General features: G+C 32.6%; 1 protein-coding gene and 1 long non-coding RNA gene across 3 annotated transcripts in view; both read right to left on the bottom strand.

Annotated features, from left to right (window-relative positions):
* LOC139503680 (uncharacterized) overlaps positions 1 to 19636 on the bottom strand; it is a 167587-nt gene that overhangs the window by 59775 nt on the left and 88176 nt on the right. The gene's annotated exons all lie outside the window — the stretch shown is intronic.
* On the bottom strand, positions 10468 to 12656 carry LOC139503682 (uncharacterized). The gene is made up of 3 exons (XR_011659166.1): positions 12457 to 12656; positions 11962 to 12034; positions 10468 to 11459 (listed from the first exon to the last, which is right to left on the bottom strand). It is a non-coding gene; the product is annotated as an uncharacterized lncRNA (long non-coding RNA).

The raw sequence follows: 19636 nt of genomic DNA, 5'->3' as shown, positions 1-19636 counted from the left end.
ATTATGTGTAAAGGATTTAACTTTTAATTTAGAACAGTAATATATCGAATATTTTATGTATCAAAGATAGTTTATGAAAATTTCATTGTTATTGCTTTTTTCAACAGTACACTAGACAAAAATCCACTGGACTGTACAAATTCTGATTTGAAGCAATTCAAGTTTTATTTACAAAATAACACGCAGAACTTTAGGAGACACAGGTGCTATGTGTGAAGGGATACTGATAATGAACTATAACTTCACCCACTGCAATGGTAGTATTATACAATTACATATAATATAAACAAATAAAATAAAAATAACAATGTAATCGTAGAATGATTTTACCAAATGATGTGCGCATACTAAACACCTGTCCTAAGTCAGGAATCTGATGTACAGTAGTTGTCGTTTGTTTATGTAATATATACGTGTTTCTCGTTTCTCGTTTTGTTTATATAGATTAGACCGTTGGTTTTCCCGTTTGAATGATTTTACACTAGTAATTTTGGGGCCCTTTATAGCTTGTTGTTCGGTGTGAGCTAAGGCTCCGTGTTGAAGGCCGTACTTTAACCTATAATGGTTTACTTTTTAAATTGTTATTTGTATGGAGAGTTGTCTCATTGGCACTCACGCTACATCTTCCTATATCTATGATAATAACAATAGATATGGGAAGATGTGGTGTGAGTGCCAATGAGACAACTCTCCATCTAAATAACAATTTAAAAAAAGTAAACCATTATAGGTCAATGTACGGCCTTCAACATCATAATAACTATATACAGATTTAAAATGCAAACAATACTGTATTATTCTTATGCGTAATTTAGACAGCTATCAACAGAAAATAACTTTATGTTAATCCGTGTGTACGAAGCGCTACTCAGGACTCGTCCCCCTCAGGAACACACAACCCCAAACAATTGAAAGCCAATGAAGTAAAAGACGTGTGGATCCACATGATCAAAATGGATATTAAAAGAACAGCTAAACTCATCCAGGGGGCAACCCTGCCAAGGGAGCCGGAACCTTAGGTTTTTAAATAAGTACCGTAACACGGACTACAGATCTAATGACACCCCTGGACGACATCAGTGGTATCGACCCAGTCCCAGATAATGAAAGTAGCACTTTATATAATTCCGTGCGCCCGAAGTGCTTTTCAGGAAACACCTCCATCAGGAACGCTCAAACCAAACACGGTAATGCCATGAATGTATAAAACCTGAAAATGTGATGAGCTATATAACTCAGCAACCCAAAAAGAATGGCCAATTTAATTTCAAGTCAACTTTGCCTGAGTTAGTTGGAAACATGATAATAGATGACAGGAGGAAAAAAAGCAATAGCAGTTAACAACGAATGGTTCAATTGAAACAGGGGCTTCTCAATGTTCGCGGATGTAACAACAGTGCAACGTTTGTCATTTTACACAAATGTCAAGCCTGTCATGCAATAGACATATTGTTAGGAATGCGACTGATATGGTTGTTTTATCTTCTAGTTACCCAATTTACTACACACATTTGTGGTAAAACCAAGCAAAAATCAAACGAAATATTTTATGTTTAAAATGGTGACATATATTTGCAGTACTTTAATTTGTGTGGATAGGTGTCTAATAGACAATCATACTATGCCACTTTCATTTCAGTAGACATATCTCCAATATCCATTATTCATTTTCCTGCGAACTCCTTTTTTAAAAGGAGATAAAAGTATTTTTTGTATATTTGTCGCTAGTTAAAGTGACATTCTTTCTTTCATCATCCATTACAACCATGAATATAACATGTGCAACGATCGCGAGTACAGAAATGATATAAAAATGTCTGTTTATCGTTCTAAAGCGCTAAAGTATTTTCAAGTTTTGCATTTTTTTTTTAGTTTTTATTGTTTAAACTCTAAAAATATAGTGAAATGTTTTTATTAGGTCTTTCCACCTTTCCGTGGAAAGCCCTATTGATTTTGTTCTGATAATTATTTTTTTTTTCTTCCGCCTAATTTTTTTCTTGCGTAGGATTGATGTTTCAAAAGATGTCGCTTAGATATTTGGAATATGATATCTTAAAGCGTATGCGCTTTTAAAACTGACCACTGCGTAACCAAATACTTTACGTTGTAAGAGTTATCTCCCCAAACACTGTTTTTCTTGTGGCCACTACTCTTTCGCAACCGTAAAAGATTACGACAAATTTATTTTACCAAATTGCTCGATACATCCTCAGGATGTTCTGTTTTATTTTGACCGAAGCCGTATAGAGATTCCATATGAGAGTTAGTTCCCCTTTTGTATTTGAAATTTTGAAATGTATTTTAAACTGGAAAACCATAAGTGATAGAGACCTAGGGTCTTTTGATTTGAGGTCGTTGGTCCAAAAAAATGAAAATAAGGTCAAGGTCAAAGGTCAATTGATTTTGGCTTATTTTCACTTATTTTCAAAAGTCGTATAACTTATCGACAAGTAATCCTTACTAAATTGTTAGTTGCGACATGTCGTAACTTATATATTTTGGTTGAAAGGGTGCGTAGACAAAAAATGGGAGTTTTCGCCCCTCTTATGTTTAGAATTATGCGTAAAGTGATATTACTCATAAACCATACATATTAAGGAACTCGTGTCTTTAGGTTTGAGATCCTTAGTCTATGACCTTGAAATTGAGGTCAAGGTCATAGGTTAATTGGACGTTCTAGATTTTGACCTTTGCTCCAAATTCATATTTAGACATCATAAATCATAGGAACTGACATATCAACTGAATTTTTAATATTTTCACATCAAAATATGTTGTAAGTGGTGGAAAGACCCTCAATGGTTCTCTGAACAATTGGTTTTTAATTAACTATTGCAATTCTTTTTGACATGCTGTTGTCTGTAAGAATTATATATTTTGTATCTCAAAATAATAGTTTCTTACTTTTTCATATCATATTATTAGACGAAGGTGCTTTTCTATTATGTGATGCTTTTTATTATAAGAAAGCGGTATTTTTTATTATAAGAAGGTGCTTTTTTATTATGTGATGGTGGTTCCTGTGATTAACCGGAAGCGTGGCGTTAACACTGGAAACTGTATGCTTCTTAATTTATAACGCCATAACGAAATAGAAATCTTGAATGGTAAAATCAGTCCGTACAGAGAACATCTTCAACTTGTATAATTATAAGAAGATAAGGTATGAGTCACAATACTCATATTACATCATACTAAGTGAATACTGAAGGTTAAGATGCGATTAGAACAAAAGCCTTATAATGAAAACTATAATTTAGGCGTGTCATTCAAATGATTGATTTTTAATATAAGTATATCTAAATCTTATCAAGATACAAATAAAGATAAATAGGTGTGGTATCCGACACTTAAACATAAACATTTACATTATATAACAACACATTTCCCCCAGAGAATAAAGGACAGCGATGCATGTAGATCATAAAAGAATTTATATAAAGTTTATATTATTAGATTGGAATTTGAACTTATTGAACCATCTTGTACTTGTAACAGTTATTTTAACACGAGATCTGTTTTCAAAAAGCAGATAGAGAGAATACACGGACTACACGAAGAATACATGTACTGTACCTCGCAACACGCGAGGTGTGCTCCGTAAACGGAGGAATCTACGTACATACACACATATAAAGCCGGCATTACTTACAATAGTTAGCAAATGTACCAAGCTTAAAATACGTCAGACGCGCGTTTCGTCTACAGAAGATGCATCAATGACGCTCGGATCAAAGTAGTTATAAAACCAAACAAGTACAAAGTTGAAGAGCATTGAGGACCTAAAATTCTAAATAATTGTGCAAAATACGGCTGAGAAGTCAGAAGAACACAGATCGTTAACGAAAAGACGTCATTTTGAAAATATGCTTTTAAAGAATTTTTTAAAGCTTAGCCAGTTGAAACCAAATAGGATATTGTTTGTATTGACATAGTTGTTACATGAAGGATTATGGTTTTTTGTTCGAGTCAGAATTGTTTGATTTTAGTTTTTAGACGCGATCAATCAAATTATCTTTTAACTGAAGAATTTATATAACCCTATAAGGTATGGGGAAAATCTGGAATCAGAAAACATAGTTTGTCATCTACTTGACCACCTATTTTATTTAACAAATTGGAGATCAGAATATTTTTGCAAAAAAACAGAAATATCAAGTTGAGCTGAAATAAAATAAAATATCGAGGTGAAAATGAAAGGACCGTTATGTAATACGAAATTAAAACTATTAAAATAAAATACAGATAATATTGAAGGTAAAAGGAATATCAAGTTGTACTTAATAAAAATGTCACAATGCAATGAAGCTAAAATATATATATATTTATATATTAATACTGTTTAACTTATTTTTATGTGTAGCTAACCAAATTTCTAAGATACTTTAAAATATACAGATAATTTTATTTTAAAGAATCCTGGAAGTAAACATCTCTCAATTCCAAATTATTGTTTACCAGTAGGTCTGTCAAAAACCTAATCCCCGTACGGAGAAAATACTCCTGGTTTTAACTTTAACTCGCACATGTCTCACAAGTGTTATTAATCATCATTAATTTCATTTCCAACATTCATAATTAAGTATGGTCTTGTATCATCAATAAAAGTTTAAGTTTAATAATGATTACTAAATATAAATATATTTATCTTTCAATACACTTTAGCCTAAACTCAATTAATTATCTTAAACAAATTTCAATTAAACAACATTTCATTAATTTATAAAGTTTCTTTTCCTTGAGGATAATTTTTGATATATAAAATAGACATGTTTAAATTAATTTTTACGTTTAAGATCTTATACTGAATTTTTCCCGAATTGTGAAGAGAGACAAAAAAAAAAACGCCCACAAGAGACGCAAAGCACAAAACTTAACAACTATAGCCTCACTATAAGGCCTTCAACAATGCATATAAGCATAACGCAAGGGTACCCAAATTGCACCTATTTAGAAAAAAATAGCAACATAAATCTTACAAGATTTCCTAGAGACTAAACAATTTGTATTTTTATGATTTGATACTATGCACTTCTTTCAACATAGGTAAACATATTTAGATATACACAAAACGTTCACATTATTTATCAACAGATGAACTGTTTACTGAAAAAGCAAAATGTACGAAAACGTCACCATGCGACGTCATCAAACGTCATCTTTTTGTCGAGCCTGCGACTTTAGTTGCAGAAAGCTAGACATAGGGATAGTGATCCGGCGTCGGCGGCGGCGGCGGCGGTGTTAGCTCACTTCTTAAAAGCTTTATATTTTAGTAGGTGGAAGACCTGGATGCTTCATACTTTGAATATAGATGCCTCATGTTATGAAGTTTCCGTCAGTCACATGGCCAATGTCCTTGACCTCATTTTTATGGTTCAGTGACAACATGAACAAAAAAGTTAAGATTTTTTTGTAATGTTTAATTCTCTCTTACTAGTTGTAATAGGATAACTATATTTAGTATGTGCGTACCTTGCAAGGTCCTCATGCCCGTCAGACAGTTTTCACTTGACCTCAACCTCATTTCATGGTTCAGTGAACAAGGTTAAGTTTTGGTGGTCAAGTCCATAACTCAGATACTATGAGCAATAGGTCTTGTATATTTGGTGTATGGAAGGACTGTAAGGTGTACATGTCCAACTGGCAGGTGTCATCTGACCTTGACCTCATTTTCATGGTTCAGTGGTTATAGTTAAGTTTTTGTGTTTTGGTCTGTTTTTCTTATACTGTATGCAATATGTCTACTTTATTTGGTGTATGGAATGATTGTAAGTTGTACATGTCCAACTGGCAGGTGTCATCTGACCTTGACCTCATTTTCATGGTTCAGTGGTTATAGTTAAGTTTTTGTGTTTTGGTCTGTTTTTCTTATACTGTATGCAATAGGTCTACTATATTTGGTGTATGGAATGATTGTAAGGTGTACATGTCTAGCTGGCAGGTGTCATCTGACCTTGACCTCATTTTCATGGTTCAGTAGTCAAAGTTAAGTTTTTGAGTTTTGGTCTTTTTTCTAATTCTATATGCAAAAGATCAACTATATTTGTTGTATGGAAATATTTTATGATCTAATTGTTAATTGTGCACGTTTTATTTGACCATGACCTCCTTTTCACGGTTCATTGCTCATGTTGCTCAGTGTTAAGTTTTTGTGTTATGGTCTGTTTTTCTTAATCTATAAGCAATAGGTCAACTATATTTGTTGTATGGAAGAATTGTTAGCTGTACATGTCTGCCTGACATTGTCCATCTGACCTTGACCTTATTTTTATATGGTTCATTGGTCAATGTTTAGTTTTCTTGGATAATGTTAAGTTTATGTGACAGTTGTAATAAAGCTTTATATTTAGGACTATCTACAAAATATCAATGATTAGTAAAGAAGGCGAGTCATTTCAGCGTGTGCACTCTTTTGTTAAAATTAGCAAATACAATACATTATTATTGAAAAAGTATCCATTTCGTAAAATATGAAAAGTAGCCATGAACTAATATCCAATTGTGCAAAATATTTGAAGAAATTAAACAGAAGCTCGGTTATTAGACTTTTGACGATGTGAATTTAAGCATGGATGCAATTTGGGTACTCCTCATTACAGAATCATGGATAGTTTGGAGGTTGATTCCAACCCATTTTTTTATTACTCAATATGGATTAAAAATCAAACTGGTGTACCTATACAATAAAGAAGGATAAGGCTACAAAATTAACCCAGTATGGACATTTTTTTCTTGATCATAAAAAAACGTAGGTGAAAAAACTGTTAAAATAGGTGCAATTTAGGTACCGTCACGTTAGACATAACATGGGATATAATACATCCATGGTATGCGCTATGATGGTCTTGATAGGTGATCCTTCTTTGGTTATTCTTTAAACTTCAAGAAACTTTTACTTTTTCTCTATTTTTCAAATTATTCACTACTCTTTATAGTTTAACACCCCATCATTCCCTATTCTTCATTTGTTTTCCCTTATTTGAATTTTTGAATTTCTATACTTTATAACTCCATTCAAACTCTCAGATATCGTCTTTTATGTAGTGGATGTTTACATACAACGGACACAAAATTATATTTGTCCATAAGACACCAAGACCAACTCGCAGTTTCTCTTTTCCGATGATAAGTGAAATCTGGATCAAACCTTTAATTTGGCATACCAGTATATCTTATTTGAAAAAAATCCTCATCATTACGAATGTGGGCTCTTAGTTTTAAGTGAATGTGGCCACAACTTGCATGTTGACTCCCTAACATAGACTACGTCCAACAAGATAGGGGACGAACGAATAAACGGGCGGACATACTCTTCATTTTTATAATGTATATTATCGTAACTATATTAAACACAGCAAAATGGTAATATTCAACAAGATGATGCTTATCTATTTTGTATGATATATTTTTAAAGCATTATTATACATTTTTTTTGTAATTAAAAACAGATAGTTGAAAGCCTTCCAATTAAGATTTTATCGTGTGAATTTCTATGTTGTGATGTTATGCTATTGTTTAAGAAAAAAGGTAGAAGGTTTGGTACCTTTAAAAAATTTAATCCCTCTTTAAATGTTTGCACCTGTCCTAAGGCAGGAATCTGATGTACAGTAGTTGTCGTTTGTTTATGTAATTTATACGTGTTTCTCGCTTCTCGTTTTTATATACATGTAGATTAAACCGTTAGTTTTCCCGTTGGAATAGTTTTACACTGGTAATATTGAGGCCCTTTATAGCTTGTTGTTCGGTGTGAGCCAAGGCTCCGTGTTGAAGGCCGTACAATGACTTTTAATGGTTTACTTTTATAAATTGTTATTTGGATGGATAGTTATCTCATTGGCGTTCACATCACATCTTCCTATATCTAAGGCCTTCATTCCATGAAACTCAACACAATTGGTATTTACTATTATAGCCCATCTTAATTGTTATCCGTAGTTTTTTGCGACCTATTTTTTTCTGTGCATATTTATTTTGATTGTTTTTAAGAACAATTGCGGAGTCATAACTTGATGGTTCAATAAGTAACCGTATTACCAAGAAACTTATGTCACATATGGTGGTTCGTATTTACAAAACAGTCGATATAAACGTTACAAGAGCGCAATCATTTGTAATGCATTTTCCATAGGGTACCACTGGTGTTTCGTATTTTTTCCCTCAAAGACTACACAAACTAGGGAAAAACGGGTAGTAGTTCCTGTTACTAGAAATGCCAATGTTGCATTACAATAAAAAAAAATAATGTACATGGTCATGCGCACAGATTGATGTTAACTGCAGTTGAAAAAGATCGTCATTTTTTTAAAGCTTAGTGAAAAAGGCATATTTTTAATGGCTCCGATGTGTAGAAATGGAATATATTTTCTATACTTTGTTAAATGTAAATATGATTTCTGCATTTTTTTAAATCAAATTGGATAAGCTATCGATTAAATGTAATTCCAATTCTGTATCATCCAATCAGAAGCCGTATATGATTCCATCTTGTAAAAAGTTGTAAACAAAATAATTGTGTTCTTGTTACCTATAAACACACCCTTCATAGTTAGTCCTCGTTATTTTCTCTTGAGTGCGACGATATTGCAGTATAAAATCACAAACTAATGGTATTTGTTTTAATCAATTCACAAATTGTCCGTAAAAAAGACCCCAATGGAGGAACTACATTTTTGTGTACCTAAAAAAAAATATCGGCACATACACGTGTGACACCTAATGTAAGACAAACAGAAAAACAATTAATGCATTTGAATTTTATTAACCCTTTTTTTTATTTTCCAGAAACACTTTATTCAACGTGGTAACTTATGTTGCATATGATGCAGTAAACGAAAAACGCCTGTTAAAACATCAGTTTTATTTCAATATGATTTTTAAGCGATGCATACACTACTAAATGTGAATAAATAAAGATTTAGGCCGCATTTCTTTCTAACCCAAAGTTTGAAAACGTTGTGTCGCGTTTGTTGTTGTTTTCTAAACGCTACAAAAGTAGAAACAGATACATCGTGTAATAAGTCTTTACTGACCCTGAACTTTCAATAACACATGCACATGTTGTTGGTAAACAGACTTTTTACAAACGTAGAAACAAATACTTCGTTTAGTCAGGTTGAAGTTAGAAACATATGTAGCGTTTGTACTAATAAACGACAAACGACAAACTGCAGACGCATTTTAAGCGTTTGCATAGTTTGTCAAAAGTTATGTAAACTTTGCAAACGTATGTTTTAAAGGAATGATCAAAACATGTGCTCGCTTAGCCGTGTGCATCGTTTGTGTAAGAAAGAAATGCGGCCTTAGATTTTATATTCGCGATTTTTTGTTTTACTCGCGAAAGTTGCTAAAATAAATCAATGGCGAAAATTAGTTGGTTTAAAGTAGATTTGGAATAAAGTAGATTTTGATACGACCGTCAGAGGATAACATTGAGGGACAAAACTGTGTTCCTTTAAGTATTTAATTTTGTAGTTAGAGCAGAACATCATTGCTGACTGGAAGTCAATATAACTTCACTGTCTTGCTCGGGAATTATTACTATCAAGTCAGCGACTCATTTCACAAATAATCTAACGTTTGGAATTGATGGTAAGTTATGCTGAAGCAGGAATGTGTATGACTTTTTACTGTTAATATGTTTTGTGAAAAGAGACGTAGGTCTGTCAAATATCAGTTTTCATACCTTCTGTATTTTCTTTTTTTAATATAGGCATTAACAATGCCATATTTTCTTAAATTCATTTACTCATCTCTTAAAAGTTTAAATGAGAGACCATGAAACTAATCACGTTTTGCTCAATGCTCTTCAACTTTGTACTTGTTTGGCTTTATAACTATTTTGATATGAGCGTCACTGATGAGTCTTATGTAGACGAAACGCGCGTCTGGCGTACTAAATTATAATCCTGGTACCTTTAATAACTATTTACCAGTCAATGAAGAAAGAACATTAATTATGTTTCCAGAAACAAGACACTATAAATTAGAAGGACATAATAATTACATACAGATATAAAAATATACAAATACACAAAGATAAAACCGAAGCGCCTGCAAAGAGATTCTTCAACAGTATGAATTAAAATATAAGATCTGATAATTACGTGTTAAACAACAAAAAAGGAGAACATAAATCCAATTTTATAAAGCATGAAAACTCTTAACGTTTCATGTTTCATGTAAGGAAAAGGTAAATATAACAAAATTACCGAACTCCTAGGAAAATTTCAAACGGAAAATTCATAATCAAATTGCAAAATCAAAAACTTTAACGCATCAAACGAATGGTTAACAATTGTCATATTCCAAACATGGAAAAGGCATTTTCTTATTTTGAAAATGTTGAATAAACCTTGTTTTAGCTAGCTAAACCTCTCATGTGTACTTCAATATTATTGACAACGATGTGTGAACAAAACAAACAGACATAACAGGTACAAATGTCAAAAATTGGGGTCAAGCAGTCAATACTTTGTTATAATTTTAATCACTTAAAAATTAATATGTAACAAAGAAGCACAAAAGGCATATAGAAAATGCAGGTTGGCAAACTGAAAAACAAGAATACAAAACTTTACCATGATAGCACAATAACATAATGACGGGATATATGAGCACAGAGCCGCTCGCTGTCTTTCAGAGAGTTTCCAATAACTGTTGAATTTTCATTCGTGGAATATCAAATATCGTTGGAAAAAGTTAACCACAAGTTCATGTAATCATCGAAATGCTGTTACCTTTAGTCTTTTTTACAAATAAGCCAAACCATAAAATAAAGTATCAACAAATATACAATCTTTGCTGGATCACTTTAAATAGATACCAACGAAAAACAACGAATCTACAATATTGGTTAAAATAAAGAATTTTCTATGGAGAATCGTCGTATAATGACTGTAAGCATCGTCTTGTGGTGTGTTATAATCATGGTTCTCCTTTCTTTTATATCATAGTCGTCATATAGGTTTTGTCTTGTGTCGTGTTATAAATGTGTATCATCCCTCTATTTTCATCCAATTCATTATAATTTGTGTCCTGTGTCGTGTTATAAACATGCATGTCCTTTCAATAGCCCCAATCGTCCGAATCTTTGCCTTATGTCGTGTTATTATCTATAGCATCTTTCTACTTGGATTCAAATTTTCAGAATCTTTGCCATGTGTCGTGCTATAAGCATGCTTCTCCTTTCTTTTTGGGCCCAAAGCGTCATAACCTCTGCCCTGTTATGTGCTATAAACATGTATCCCTTTCTATTTGGGTCCAAATTGTCATAAAATTTGCCTTGTGTCAGGGTTTGAACATGCATCTCCTTTCTATAAGGATTCAAATCGTCATAATCTTTGCCCCGAGTCGTGCTCTGCAACTTCTTATTTTATGTGAAAGGGGTCTCTTCCGGTATAATGAAATAAACGAAAGACTTTCTAAGGTTCGGATGGTTTTATTACCAGAGAATAAAAACTCTGAAATAACAAGATTATAAACATTAATGCTAGTTCATGTAACATATAGAATATATTATACACATATAATATCACAGACAATTTAGATACAGTTCAAACGATTCCTAGAATAATAGTGTTATTATAAACAGTAGATACACATTTACTATGGAATGTTCATTCATTCAATCGTGTAGTGAAATGTACATCACATGTCACATGTACTGTAACAAACCGGTTTCTCTGACCGACATTTAATTATAACGGTAACCAGTTTCAATGCGTTTACAACCAAATAGAATTAAATGTATCTTAAAATTACTTCTCGCAAGTATATGAAAGTTTACATTTAAACTTATTAAATATTACAACATTCAAAAAGTATTTACTATGTCTGAATACCAACATATAAATTCAACCACTGATTTGCTAAAAACGCGCAAATCGCCAATGGAAATAATCCATGAATAACTATCATTTCTATAGTATAAAATAATACAAAAACTACAAATTATGCGCTTACCACTTGTGGAGTGAGTTCTCTAGTAAATAAGGAACTTGGCACAAAGTACAAAGAAGTAATCTACATCAGAGTCCTGAAAACCAAAATACAATAATAAGAACGGACTCTTCGTAATTATATAAAATACTAATCACATGACAATTGTATTCAATTCGTCCATATAAAAATAGCATTATGCGGACATGTAACTCGTTCTTCTTTTTACAATATACTGTAACTTATCATACATGCCGCTATTTTTCTACATGCAGTATTCGTAAAATACTGTTATTACGATATCTCTATACATTACATAATTACGCTATGATCAGCGGCAAATATTACATTACTTTATAAAAATATGACCTAGCTTCTTTACCAAAAATACGCTCATTCAAATCTTTCATTCCGATGTTATAAACATGCAATCTGAAGAGTATTTACTCGAAAATAGGAAAGTTAACCAAATCTATTAATTCGTGTCAAAATGTTAATAAAGAAGAAAGTGCAACTTACTAGTCATGTCTAGAAAACTGTCAAGCTGAATATAATAAATACACAATCTGTAAATATGGGTTTCTGCTATAATAGTCTGAGTGAATAATGGACGTCTTTCACTGACCACTGTCCAGGTGAATTCTACCCAAGGTACACAAAGGAAAACTCAATTTAACCGCCAATAACTAAGAACCAATCAAAACAAGAGTTCAATTTCAACCTCCATGAATATGTATGAGTAACATTAATCAATACGTAAATTATATACCAGGGGCGTAGCTTGGGTATTCTATATAGTGAGGCAATTCGCCGAGCGAAGCGATGCGAAAAAATTTGAGCCGAGCGGAGCGAGGCGAAATTTTTTTTAGGGGTGTTTGAGGGCCTGAAACGCGTTTTCCTGGATTTAAATGTATAATTTGTGATTACAACCTAATGCCATATCGCCATATCGCTGTATGCTGCTGTAGCTAAATGTTGTTTAAGGACGGGTTTGTCTTCGGCTTTCCAATGGACGAAAAAATCAAAATTCCCATCTTCACGTTTAGCGTCTTTATCCCAATTTAATATGACCTCGAAGTGGTATGTTACGTTGACCCATGACTACGATAACGTCGATAATATTGAGAATTATCTGTTGATTTTTCTTAATATTATCTTCGTAAGCCTTAGAAATACTACACTTGATGTTTTTTCCCCTCCCCCAATGATTTGTAGAAAGTTCGACGATTTGAGCAAAGCGTCCTTGTTCCTTGTGGCCACTAGATTCTTGATGTATCAAAAAAGTTCCTCTTTTAGCCCCGACAGCATTTTTCCAGTCTTTCATTCCAGACGAGGAAAATTTGTCTGAATAGCCACCAGAAGACTTACATTCACCAAACGCTATGCAGGGAGCACAGAAAGCAGAATCTGTAGAAGGAGAATACCTTAGCCAATTGAATTTATCTTCCCAGGCTACATTATATCTTCTACCGTGTGTAAGAGGAAATGAATATTTTCCTTTTTCTGGTGTCCATTTTGAACCAAGAATTGTACTTTTAAGTGTATCATTTAAAGATTTTCCTATAAAACCAACTGGATCAAGAGACTGTGTTTGTGTTTGTGTTTTTGTATTTGGGTTTGTTTCAGAATCTTGAGAGTCGCTACATGAAGCTTCTTCATGGGTTTTGGATATAACTGCAAAAAAAAAGTCAGATTGTAAAATAAGTTCATGCAAGTTAATCGTTGACAGTTTTTTTGTTGCTCATCATGAACGCCTGATACGACCGTCTTTCCGTAAGAAAATGAAATATTGCTTATCAAAGTGTTATAAAGGACGGACGGACAGACAGACAGACATACATGTTATTAATTTTTAATATTGTACTGTTTGTATATTTGTCTCATGATTGTGTGTCGGTTTAAAATAGCCATACAGAGCTTATGCTATTTGTACATGTAGTTACCGACTTTAAAAACAAAAAGGATGTGTAAATATTTCTACCGATATGTCTCCGACCGCGGACTTTCTCTTTTTTTTTTATTGGGAACACACATTAGTATGTCACAGGGTGGATCCAGGTTTAAATACTAGGGGGCGAAACAATGACAAGTATATGCTAAAAAAAGTGCATGTTTAGGGGGCGTATGCCGGGTCCGACCCTCCCCCATTTTTTCTTCCATCTGAATCCGCGCCTGTTTCATACACAATTTAAAGATCTATACACAATAAATCGGATATAATGCTGTCATGATACTAAAGAACTATTATATATTAATATACCCGGATCCATATTATCCGTGGATTCTGCAGTGACTGTCTTTCTTTTTTTAATAAGATATTTGTCCATGATTTCCAATTTTGGATCGTTAACAACTTTTTACAAATTTATAATACCATTGACGGGCGACAATGTATGTTTCCATAAAAAAGCTTCACAGAAAAAGACGATGATCTAGTATTTTCTTATTTGAAATAAAACTAAGTGTCAAGTACATGAAAATATTTCATATTTTTTTTTTTTTTTGCCAAAAAAAACTAGTGAGGCAGTTGCCTCATTGCCTCAATGGAAGCTACGCCACTGTATACCAAATCAAGTCATAAAGGATAAATATCCTTTATTAAAAATACTTTGCAAGAGTGAAATAATTAAACTAAAGACTCAATAAGAATTTGATAAGTAGATTTTTAATATAAATCAATGATTTCAAAAGTGCAAATTGCATAATTTATGAAGCATGAAAAATCACTCTGCTACATCATATTGCTTTTAAAAAGAAAATTATTCGAGCGTTACCGATAAGTCTTTAGTAGATGAAACACGCGTATGGCGTAAATATAAAATTTCAAATTTCCACCGTTTCACAAAGCCTTCTTAACTTACGATGATCGTATCAGTTTACGATCGGTTTACGTGTGGTTCTACGTTCCCGTTACGTGTGTTTCACAAAGGCATCGTAAAGAACTACTAAGTTGATCGCAAGTTACGTCGTGTTTATCATCGTAAGTGTATCGTAAACCGAGAAGAGTGCTTTCTTTCACGTCCGCACTTTTATCGAGTATGGCGTGCCAAATAAACATTTTTTAAAATAATTATTATGGATGGCGAATTATGGCGATATTTGTATATCAACATTAATACAACTAAAGAATTTTAGTCCGTTTTCAATATTAATTCAAGATAAATGACGCTTACAGTCATAGGACAAAAGTGAATTCTTACTCAAAAAATGTGCGATCATTTGAACTAAAATCGGTATTTTTCAAAAAAATATTACCAAGTAAGTCTACGAGTGATTTTTATAAAATAGATACCATAAGATGCAGAAATGTCTGAAGTTTAATTGTTTATTTGGCCATATTTTTAGTGAGGTTCTTTTTCAGTATTGAATGGGTTAAACACAAATTATTATTTTTACGATTTTAATTTGTTTAGAATACATTGCAAACTTTGACGTGAGTCAAGCAATATTTTTCTTTATGTTCACCTTTTCAGTAATTTAAAATACATTGTACCAATATTCTTTTTGGAGACAAAAAACAGTCAAATATATTCAACGAAACTATCCGACACAGTGAGGGTTTTAGATAAGGGGCAACGAAAAAGGGGGGGCGCATTTCTTTGGTCTGTAATTCTTTTAGCCATTCTTATCTTTTCAACATTAAAAATATGCTTATACTTTAAATTATGTGTCCCTTTAGAATTTGCACTACACAAATTAAACCATTTATCAATTTTGTTAAATGTTTGATTGAAACGAAACACAGAAAATATAAATATTTTAACTTAGCTTATTTGTAACAATTTAAGCAGTAGATTAGATGAAATTAGATATATCTGGTGACCTTCTGCTGTTGTTTTTTTTTTATTTGGTCGGGTTGTTGTCTCTTTGGCACATTCCCCATTTCCATTCTCAATTTTATTATCTATTTGTAATATATGAGGGAAAAGTAATGAGAAGCTAGCGCTGAGCATAAAGTTTTATAACATGTACAGCATTATTAGTTATCCGACATTAAGAGTTATCTGGAATCTGACAAAGTAAACATTTTATCATCAGAACAGATTAGGTTTATTATTGATAGCCCAATATTTAAAAAAATGCTTATATAAAAATCGCTTTGAAGGATTTTAATTTTATTTTTTTTAACTTTTATTTGTAGTGAAAGAAAAATAGGTTTTCCCCAACCCCCCAAAAAGCATTCGTCTTCCAGACCTATATATAAAATATATTTTTTGTTGTTGTTTTTTTTTTAAATTGGAATCAATAGTCATGGATCTCTCAAATATGAAACTTAGGACGTAGGAATTATTCCGGCGAAAGAATATAAATTTTCAAATTATAAAGAATCGAAGTACTCTCAGATCTATTCATTGTGACTTTTTGTGTCGGGATGTATAAGTACCCGGCCTTGTCCACATGTATTTTTGTCCATCTGAGGAGTTAAGCCTTTTTCAACTGATGTTTATAGTTCGTTCTTATGTTGTACTGTTAAACCACTGTCCCGGCCAGGTTAGGGGGAGGATTGTGATTCCGCTAACATGTTTAACCCCACCACATTATTTAATGTGCATGTCCCTAGTCAGGAGCCTGTAAATAAGCGGTTGTCGTTTGTTTATGTGTTACATATTTGTTTTTCGTTCATTTTTTTTTTACATAAATAAGGCCGTTGGTTTTCTCGTTTGATATGTTTTACAGTCTTATCGGGGCCTTTTATAGCCGACTATGCGGTATGGACTTTGCTCATTGTTGAAAGCCGTACGGTGACCTATAGTTGTTAATGTTTGAGTCATTTTGTGGGTAGTTGTCTCATTGGCAATCATACCAAACATTCTTTTTTATAAGGTTTCAACTCCATTAGACACAGTTGATCTTCGTCTGCACGATTTGGCGATTTATTAGGTTCTATTTGGTCTGATAGCTCTTCAACTGTTTCTGTTCTTTGTTTGCATACTTCGTTCCAAAAATCGAGAATTATAGCTCTTTGATTGTATGACTAGTTGTTGTATGGTTTTTTTTTCAGCTGTACAGAGCTTTTTGTTGTCAATGGTTATTTTTGTCGGAACTCTTTCACGAAATTTCATTTTTGTAATTATTATTGACACAATGTAGGAGAAGGATGTCAGGTTAACTACATGTAAGTCTCGAATAGTGGACGAAAATACTGATGCTTATTAATGAACATAATTAGCATGGCTAAAATCAGTGAACCAGTTCTGATAAGGACTAGTCCAACATTTCATTCCAAATGATATATGTATATCAATATATAATTTGGTATGCAGAAAACGCAGAGTATAGTTATTTTGTCAACCTTACTTTATATTCTCTCTCTTTTTTCTCGCTTTTTTTTAGGGGGGGGGGGGGGGGCATTATCGTCTATGCTGTAAACCTCATTCACAAACTCAGATATCTTGGGTTATTTCAAATAAATATCTGATACTAGTATTCAAGCGCCTATTAATGGGATAGGATGCTTAATACTATAAGAGTATCCACAAGTAGAGTTTTGGTGGTCTCTTTTAAAAATCGGTGCATTAGAATATTATGATACAACCAACCAACAAAAAGGGTTGCCTACTAAGTATATAAAAGCTAAAGAATATGCAAAGCTTGTAATTTTTACGACGCAGGAGTTCGGATTAGAGGGGTTCCCAACCGTGAATATTAAATAATATATACCGATTTGATTGGCCGATAAATGTTTTAACACACGACGCCATCAATTTATGTAAATATTTTAGAAATATACAGACGACATTTCGCAATCCACGGCTCCTAGGAAAGTTTCTTGTAGTGTTACGTAAAGCGGGAAATACGCGTTTATGTATTTAAAAATTGGTAATTTTAAATTTATATTAACTTTTTTTACATTTAGACTTCTTCCTTTTTTTCCTAGATTGTTACATTATTTGGAGAGTTGCTATTTAATGGTTTTTTTTTGTATCGTTTCTATCAAATTTTATTTTTATATTAAAACGAGAAATTGACCTGTTGTCTCACTAGCTGTTTTTACTTTTTTTCTAGATAAAAATCCTAAATATTCTAAAAACTTTTCATCCACATTTTGTCGGCTTCAATTTAGTGAGCAATATTGAATTTCATGCTAAATACAGACGCTTACCATATTAAATTAACGAGACCTATTAAAATAGTCAAAACAATAAGTTTTTATTCCAATTACAATTGAACTTTTTATATCAATTCGAGATTTATGTCGTGTTGATCTGTAATATATTTATTTGTATTAAAACTTGACCTTAAAATCTGACAGACCGTACGCGAACAGTCCGACGTATGCCGCGTATTTTGAAAAAGTACGCGTACGGTACAAATACTCATATGGTCTGGAACATAGACATCTATCTATATTGTTGAAAACTATACTATACTATGTTGCCTTCTGGATGTCCTTAGTTCGTCTTTGTCATTTGATTGCTGTTTTATTAACGTATTACCTACATTTCCAACTAGCTGTTTTGTATAGCTAAAACGGCTATTGTGTATAGAATAATTGTCTTTCTTTCCCTAAATAACATATATACGTAAAAGAAGACGGACCGAGGAGAGATGTGCACAGGCACTTGTTACGATCTATTAAATAATAAAGTAAACAGAAAAAAATGCTTCACTTTTCAATCTTAACCCCCCCCCCCCCCCCCCCCCCCCCCCCCCCTTTTTCAAAATTATTTTTCTACTGTATTAATTTTTTTAAGACATGTCGCATCTACACAAAGTCTTATTGATCTGCAGCTTACCCTCTATTAGTTTTGGTATATATGATCTACATTAAATTCGATCAAAAAATAGTCACTCGAAAGGCATATATAATATATATCTTAATAGTTGCAATAAGTTCCATCTATAACCACGAAACTAATTACAGTCAGATATTTATTGCGATATTCTTATTTTAAAAAATACATTTCTTTTTTGGCCGAAATTACAAAGAATAATTATTATCTGCTTTGAATGTGAAACACTGATTTCAGATTTATATTGTACACATAACTTGAAAATGGGAATAAAACATCCTTCTATAAACGTTTTATCGATTACCACTGTGTCTGTAGTGATATAATTATAAATAGATTTCAGAACGCGGACGTGATAGAAAGCCTATTTATCAAATTGTCAAGACGGACGCCGGTAAGAAATAAGATGAGTAAAAGTGATTATAAATGCCTAGGATTTGGAAATTGCATTATGAAAGTTGCTTGCATATACAAATAATCAAACGAAAATAGACTTTAATTAAGTGTAGTTCTATAATATTGACGATTCTTCTTCGTCTTCTAACATTTGAGGCATCTTGACCAAGAATAAAGAACGCTGCAAATGGATTAATTCATTTTCGTAGAAAAGCTACGATGGAGTTACGACTGGGTATAGCTGTAGTAAGTTACGCATAGGATTAACGCATTATTTACGATCATCTTAACTTACGATGGCTTTGTGAAACGTCTGTAAATCCTACGATTTATTTACGATGGGCTTACGATGACACGTAAACTTACGAAGGCTTTGTGAGTTTATCTACATACTACAAGAAGAAGGGTGTATACTGTGAAATGCTGTTTTATAGAGTGTTACGTGTATGTTAAACGAAAACTATTTCTACCTTGATCATTTATGAAGGACATGCATGATAAGGGAATTGCGAAACACAAATGCAATCACCATTTTTTATTTTTTTCTCATCTTGAACATGCCTGAAAAA

This window comes from Mytilus edulis, chromosome 14 (genome assembly GCF_963676685.1).
Source record: "Mytilus edulis chromosome 14, xbMytEdul2.2, whole genome shotgun sequence".
Lineage (NCBI taxonomy): Eukaryota > Metazoa > Mollusca > Bivalvia > Mytilida > Mytilidae > Mytilus > Mytilus edulis.
Note: the sequence above shows the minus strand (reverse complement) of the source record. Positions and strands in the feature narration are given on the sequence as shown.